Source organism: Ylistrum balloti, unplaced genomic scaffold, assembly GCF_031769215.1.
Source record: "Ylistrum balloti isolate Yb309-2 unplaced genomic scaffold, AGI_CSIRO_Ybal_v1 Utg370284, whole genome shotgun sequence".
Taxonomy (NCBI): domain Eukaryota; kingdom Metazoa; phylum Mollusca; class Bivalvia; order Pectinida; family Pectinidae; genus Ylistrum; species Ylistrum balloti.
In genome coordinates, this window is record NW_026782217.1 from 741,068 (window position 1) to 750,038 (window position 8,971).

At 34.4% G+C, this 8,971-nt stretch overlaps 1 protein-coding gene across 1 annotated transcript in view; it reads right to left on the minus strand.

Annotated features, from left to right (window-relative positions):
- LOC132552879 (peptidyl-prolyl cis-trans isomerase) overlaps positions 1-8,971 on the minus strand; it is a 513,126-nt gene that overhangs the window by 480,301 nt on the left and 23,854 nt on the right. The window lies entirely within an intron of this gene.

Consider the following 8,971-nt stretch of genomic DNA (forward strand, 5'->3'; position numbering starts at 1 on the left):
CCTCAGGAAGCTGAAGGAACAAACCAGTCTAGGCTGTCATGGTTGCCTGCTAGGAACTTTTTTAAATTGCCCTGGATGCAATGTGATGAGCCTCCTGTATGTTGTTCAGTGAGGTAGCTACCAGTTGGTACAAGAAGACTGACAAAATTACCCTGGGTGATAAGTCCACAATACATGACAGATCATTGTGGTTTGACTTTGGTTCTTTGTTGGAATAATGTTGTCTTCATGAAAATCTTTGATTTCTTATGTATGAATTATGTATTGAAAATATCTTATTTAATATTATAGTTTTACTTTAAAATTGCGTTCAAAAATATTCAAAATGATGATTAATTAGCCACCTGTCTGATTTGCACATTGTGAAAGGTTCAAAATCGGATATATTTGTAGTTAGAAATATTGATTATATAATTATGTAAAATGCAACATTTATATATAAACAATCAGAAAAAGATAAGGTCTGTTTATGTGTACATTGTGTTACTTAAAGCTATGACAAGAACAAGTTATCTTACATTCCAAAATTTACGTGTACATTGTGTTACTTAAAGCTATGACAAGTACAAGCTATCTTACATTCCAAAATTTACGTGTACATTGTGTTACTTAAAGCTATGATCATAACAAGTTGTCTTACATTCCAAAATTTACGTGTACATTGTGTTACTTAAAGCTATGACAAGAACAAGTTATCTTACATTCCAAAATTTACGTGTATATTGTGTTACTTAAAGCTATGACAAGAACAAGTTGTCTTACATTCCAAAATTTACGTGTACATTGTGTTACTTAAAGCTATGACAAGAACAAGTTATCTTACATTCCAAAATTTACGTGTATATTGTGTTACTTAAAGCTATGACAAGAACAAGTTGTCTTACATTCCAAAATTTACGTGTACATTGTGTTACTTAAAGCTATGATCATAACAAGTTGTCTTACATTCCAAAATTTACGTGTACATTGTGTTATTTAAAGCTATGACAAGAACAAGTTGTCTTACATTCCAAAATCTACGTGTACATTGTGTTACTTAAAGCTATGATCATAACAAGTTGTCTTACATTCCAAAATTTACGTGTACATTGTGTTACTTAAAGCTATGATCATAACAAGTTGTCTTACATTCCAAAATCTACGTGTACATTGTGTTACTTAAAGCTATGATCATAACAAGTTGTCTTACATTCCAAAATCTACTGTTGACATTTTTCTGATCTTGTACGTTCCAGTTTTCTCTTGTCTTGGTTGTGAAAAAAAATGTTAGTTATTTTTTTAATTTGTTTTTTATTCAAACGATGCCTTAGGTCATTGAAAAATGATGTCATTCTACCCACAAATTGACAGTCTTTCCATTTTCATCTGTATGATTTAAAATCATGAGTATTATAATTGTAATATCTAAAGTAGTCAAGTGTTTATATTATTTTCTGTGACCAATACAATAATTTAGGTAGGCATGAATGTAGTTTGCTTTTTACTGAAATTTGGTCAAAATGGAAACTGTACTGACTTGTAAATCAGAACTGCTCAATGAAAGGTGTTCTTTTTTTTCCAACACAGAAAGCTACAACTAGTTTTTTTTTATCTTCTAGATAAGTTGTCTGTAACTGCTGACTTCACAATCAAACAGACATATTTATCTTTAAGAAATTTCTACAATGTTATCTGGTCAATTTTGACAAAAAACACAAATAAACAAAGTGCTGAATTATATTTTCATAGACTTTTTATGTTTATTAATATGAAATAAACTATCTAATTTTGGTTGAAGATTGACACCAATACAATTTCAATGTGAAAAGAAAAAGGGTAAAAAATTAACAATTGACTGCTACCGTTAGTTATCATAATGGTTTTTGTAAACTTCACATATTTACTACAAGTATTTTCCGTCCGATGTTATAAGCAGCCTGTGTTTATATATGATGTAATTATTTTATTTTATTTTACAACCATACATCGTGAGATAATGTAATGGATTTAAATGATGATATACATCATGTACACCAGTATTTGTTTATCCTTTTGTTTATGGAACTTTAGAACATTCCAAAATATGTATAGATATATTTTTGATTTAATTTATTTACAAAATGAAATCCATCCAGACTTTTCCGTCCAGTAGTTGAGTTACAAAGTCATGTATTATGAAAAGAAGAAATTGAGATTTTTTCCCCACCATGTTCTCCTTCATTTTGATTGTGTTGCATTTTTTGTTTATATATTTCTGTTGGTTTGCAAAGTAAAGGTCTGAATATGATTGATGATGCATAAAAAAAATTGAAGTCTGATTTTAAAATGTGATTCAACATGCCTAACATTTGTATCTGCCATGTCTTTCCAAGAACATATCTATTATTTTAACTGGATCTTTGATCAGAAATATATGTTAAATGGATAGTGAGCTCAAAACTGAAGAGATCAGATTTTTAATGTTGTCAAAACACCAAGGCTTGCAAAGTTAGAACACCTGTGAGGGTAATGTGTTGAGAAGTATTGTGATAAACTGCTGAACATATAGATTATAAATAAGACTATGTACAGTTAGTCTTCTTATTGATATGCTATTTATAGATAAGAACAACAGGTTTGTGAACAAGTAGTGTTGTAAAATGAGCATGTCGATTTAGATAACATATCAACTGTAACATACCAAGCTTTTTTAGACTGTAATTTCATGTAGATAGCAATATGTGCTTTGTTTTCCCCATCTTTGAGCCTCAATTGAAAATTTTAGAAGTTTAATACATCTGTCTGAAACACATTCCAATTCTAATGAGGAAAAGTCTTTGTGTAAACAAAGCTGTATTGTATACGGATATAAAGACTTTTATAAACTGCTATTACTTTGTGTTTTGGTCATTGTAAAGTCTAGTCTAAACAATGTATTGTTGTCTCTCATTGTCTCAGTCCTCCAGGCCATGACATGGTAGTGTAAAATCGATGTACCATGAAAATGTTCACCAAGGTAATAAACATTTATTGAAGATAAGCTACATACATTTTACAACAATGAATAGCTTCTTGTTGAAAAGTTGATTTAGATCAATACATGACTGTACATGAATTGAAAATTGTAAATTGGTATCCGGTTGTTAATTTGTTTATTTTGCGTCACTGATGTGGTAGAATAGTGATAAGTTTAAAAACATTCTGTCTGTAAACTGCCTTCTCATTGATTTTTATATTTATAATGTACAGTGATCATTATCTGTTACAAGTGTCACATATTTACTGATACAGAGTGGCATTGGTTCAGGTTGAAGTAAAAAGCAAAATAAGTGTTTTTTGTTATGTGTGTGCAATTCAAGCTTTTTGAAAATAAATGAAAGTATGTACAAAGAAAATCAATCGTTTGATTTTTTATCATTAGCTTGTCTGTTTAAAAGATGCCTTATATCTTTCACCCAATTTAACTTGGAATTCCGTAACGTTTCCTCAACTTGGTATGCTTCCTGTAATTTGTAGTTAAAAAATTCAGTTTAAACATAAGTTTGAATTCGACACAGCTGTGCTTATGTTTTTTTATTTTGCATTTATCTACTTACCAAATACAGGGGAGATAACTTATATTTCCTTTTACCTTCGAATGTAATGCTGATCATAACGTAATCACATTACCATCATCCAATAATCATCAGTATTCCCCAGTTGATGATATATTGTAATGCTGCTTTTTACCCAAGAACACTTCAGATCAAATTTGGTCATAATCCAATCTTTTCTACAGGAATATCATTTTAAAGAATTTGCTCTATTTCCCCAATAGGAAAAAATCTGATTCTCCATCACCCACCAATGCTTCAGACCTAGATTGGGCAAAATCCAATCATTCCTACAGAAGAAGTGGGATTTTAAACGATTTACCCTTTTCTCCTATTTCGCCCTGCCTTTCCTGTCCCAGGGGGTTGAAACCCATTTTGTTCATCTAGTAATGCTACAAGAGGAATAGGATTTTAACAAATTTGCTCTAATTACCCAATTTGGCCCTGTCTGAGTGGGTCAAGACCCACTAAACAAAAGTGATTCCCCTTCACCTAAGAGTGCTTCTGACCAAATTATGGCAAAATCCGATCATTCCTTACAAGAGGAGCAGGATATCAACGTTTCCCTGTTTTGGTCCAGCCCCTCAGGCCCCTGAGGGCAGAGATTTATACAAAATTGATTCCTCTTTCCCTATTGATACTTTTGGCAAAATTTGATCAAAATCATGTAAGTTGCTTCTGACTAGTAGTGATTTTAACAAAGAAATTGACGAATGAATGGACAATCAATGTTGCAGTATGCTACTTGTTTCATTCACCTAACAATAACCTAGAAACAATGAATGATGATCATAGTGATAACACCATTGATTAACAACCTACCAAGGGAGATAACACCAGTGATTACCACCTACCAAGGGAGATAACACCAGTGATCATCAACCTACCAAGGGAGATAATACCAGTGATTATCAACCTACCACTGGATATAACCCCAGTGATTACCACCTACCAAGGGAGATAACACCAGTGATTACCAACCTACCATATGATATAACACCTGTGATTATCAACCTACCATAGGATATAACACCAGTGATTATCAACCTACCACTGGATATAACCCCAGTGATTACCACCTACCAAGGGAGATAACACCAGTGATTACTAACCTACCATAGGATACAACACCAGTGATTACCAACCTACCATAGGATATAACACCAGTGATTACCACCTACCACTGGATATAACACCAGTGATTACCACCTACCAAGGGAGATAACACCAGTGATTACCACCTACCAAGGGAGATAACACCAGTGATCATCAACCTACCAAGGGAGATAATACCAGTGATTATCAACCTACCACTGGATATAACCCCAGTGATTACCACCTACCAAGGGAGATAACACCAGTGATTACCAACCTACCATAGGATATAACACCAGTGATTACCACCTACCAAGGGAGATAACACCAGTGATTATCAACCTACCATAGGATATAACACCAGTGATTACCAACCTACCATAGGATATAACACCAGTGATTACCACCTACCACTGGATATAACACCAGTGATTACCACCTACCATAGGATATAACACCAGTGATTACCAACCTAACAATGGATATAACACCAGTGATTACCAACCTACCATAGGATATAACACCAGTGATTACCACCTACCAAGGGAGATAACACCAGTGATTACCAACCTACCATAGGATATAACACCAGTGATTACCAACCTACCATATGATATAACACCTGTGATTATCAACCTACCATAGGATATAACACCAGTGATTATCAACCTAACCACTGGATATAACCCCAGTGATTACCACCTACCAAGGGAGATAACACCAGTGATTACCAACCTACCATAGGATATATCACCAGTGATTACCACCTACCATAGGATATAACACCAGTGATTACCACCTACCATAGGATATAACACCTGTGATTATTAACCTACCATAGGATATAACACCAGTGATTATCAACCTACCACTGGATATAACACCAGTGATTACCAACCTACCATAGGATATAACACTAGTGATTACCACCTACCATAGGATATAACACCAGTGATTACCACCTACCAAGGGAGATAACACCAGTGATTACCATCTACCACTGGATATAACACCAGTGATTACCAACCTACCACTGGATATAACACCAGTGATTACCACTACCATAGGATATAACACCAGTGATTACCAACCTACCATAGGATATAACACCAGTGATTACCAACCTACCATAGGATATAACACCAGTGATTACCAACCTACCATAGGATATAACACCAGTGATTACCACCTACCACTCGATATAACACCAGTGATTACCAACCTACCATAGGATATAACACCAGTGATTACCAACCTACCATATGATATAACACCTATGATTATCAACCTACCATAGGATAAAACACCAGTGATTATCAACCTACCACTGGATATAACACCAGTGATTACCAACCTACCATAGGATATAACACCAGTGATTACCAACCTACCATATGATATAACACCTGTGATTATCAACCTACCACTGGATATAACACCAGTGATTACCACCTACCAAGGGAGATAACACCAGTGATTACCAACCTACCATAGGATATAACACCAGTGATTACCACCTACCATAGGATATAACCCCAGTGATTACCACCTACCATAGGATATAACACCAGTGATTACTAACCTACCATAGGATATAACACCAGTGATTACCACCTACCACTGGATATAACACCAGTGATTACCACCTACCACTGGATATAACACCAGTGATTACCATCTACCACTGGATATAACACCAGTGATTACCAACCTACCACTGGATATAACACCAGTGATTACCACCTACCATAGGATATAACACCAGTGATTACCAACCTACTATAGGATATAACACCAGTGATTACCAACCTACCAAGGGAGATAACACCAGTGACTACCAACCTACCATAGGATATAACACCAGTGATTACCACCTACCACTGGATATAACACCAGTGATTACCACCTACCAAGGGAGATAACACCAGTGATTACCAACCTACCATAGGATATAACACCAGTGATTACCACCTACCATAGGATATAACACCAGTGATTACCACCTACCATAGGATATAACACCAGTGTTTACTACCTACCAAGGCAGATAACACCTGTGATTACCAACCTGCCAAGGGTGGTAACACCAGTCATTACCAACCTACCACAGGAGTAAACACCTGTGATTACCACCTACCAAGGGAGTAAACACCAGTGATTATCAACCTATCACGGGAGATAACATCTGTGATTATCAACCTACCATTGGATGTAACACCAGTGATTATCAACATACCACAGGATATAACACCAGTGATTATCAACCTACCAAGGGAGGTAATGCCTGTGATTATCAACCTACCAAGGGAGATAACACCTGTGATTATCAACCTGCCATGGGAGATAACACCAGTGATTAACAACCTACCAAGGGAGATAACACCAGTGATTACCAGCCTACCAAAGGATATAACACTGGTGATTATCAAGCTATTAAGACAGATAACACACATAATTACCAAAATACAGAGGCAGATAACACCAGTAATTACCAACCTACCAAGGGAGATAACACAAATGGTTACCAACCTAAGATGGGCGATAACAAGGGAAACCTACATATAAAATTTGAGAAAGATCCATCCGGTACTTCACAAGAAATAATAACAAAAAATGTTTATGGATTGGATGGACAATGGACCACAGACGTAGGGTGATGATGATGGTGGACAAATTAGCTAAACAATCGAAGCATATAGGATTTCATTTCGTTAAGTGACAATTTGGGACAGAAATACTTTACAGAAATTTTGGTCAGATTAAAAACTTTAAAATCAGCTTGGTATGTATAATTACTCAAATGCTTCAGCTTCAGTGGCTTGTCTTGAATTACTATAAATTACGAAAGAAATGATAACAAACATTTTCTTTATCCTAAGATAATATTGTTTTATTATCACATGACAAAATAATTTTCTTCAGCCTCAGATTTGTCTCAATGATGAGTAAGATTGGATGCCTAAAGAAGGTAAACCAACAGATCCTATTGAATTCATAGAGCTGGTGAATGACAGGTGTAGCATGACAGAATCCACAGACATGTGTTTCACTGAATTGTACATGTCTAGTCCTACAAAGTTCTGTCCTTTTTTAACACAAGTTTTTATAAACACACTGACCCTATTTCTCCACCAAAATTTTTTATCTGAACAAGCCTACAGTAAAAAAGAAAAAAAAGATTACATCATATTTACAGAAAGATACTTTTGCAATGTTGAAAATGTATCATTCAGCTACCCAGACACTTCTTAACACCTTGGCACAACACATGTAAACAATCAGTCGTAGAATACACATCCGTTTCACCCTACTCATCTACATTGTCCAATGCTTCCAGGCCCTGTAACAAAAAGAGGTATCATAATAACACTTAACATTCCATCTGCCAGGTCAAAATATTTGGAATTCATAACTTCGATCCGTAATTAACATGTCAATATTTTGTTTCATGAAAAATTCTTTCATTGGTAAAAAATAGTAATAGATTCAATTAAATAATAAAGATGGCCTTAATATCAGATAATGCTCAAAATGTGGTATATTTTTCAGACTTTAACTCCACATGTCCCCTAAGTTTCAAGAAGATATAAATAATACAATTTTCAAATGTCAAAATCTCGATGGCCACTGGTTTTTATCTAACCTTACTTAATGCTTAAATTGTGACATGTGCAACCAGGACCCATAATCATTGTTCTTGAAACTACAAATATTATAAAATCTTTAACAGGAATTTTATTTCAGTTGATTTCCAGAAATTAATACATATGACAAGTTTTAAATATCAGTGGATTTTACAAGTTCTAAGCATAAACAAAATTAAGTGTCCACATTATCATTAGTTGGTTTTTAACAACTTTCAAATTTGAGCCTCTGATTGTATAGATTTCACAATGAATTGCTTCTAAAGTTCTACAGAAATGGTGATAATTTATCTTCAAATGTCATATGAAATATAGCTGTTGGTACCCATCTTGAATGTCAGATAATGCTTCAAGATACATATATATTGTGTCATGAAGCATACACAACAAGGACCCATATTGAAATTGTATACAAGAACAAATATAATAGTAACAAGATTTCTTAAATCAAACTCCAAAGACCAATCTGGCATTGGCCATCGACAGATTTCATAACTGCAACTAATCTGGTCTTTAAAGTCATAAAACAAACCCTTCAACAGCTTCAATAATGAAGAGTTTTTAAGAAACCGCATGTACCAGAATCTGACTGCAAACAGACAACCTGCAGAAATAAACAGATTTAAAAGGACACAATCTAATGATGCTGAGTTAAAAGTGCATTGTAAAATAGTTGATATT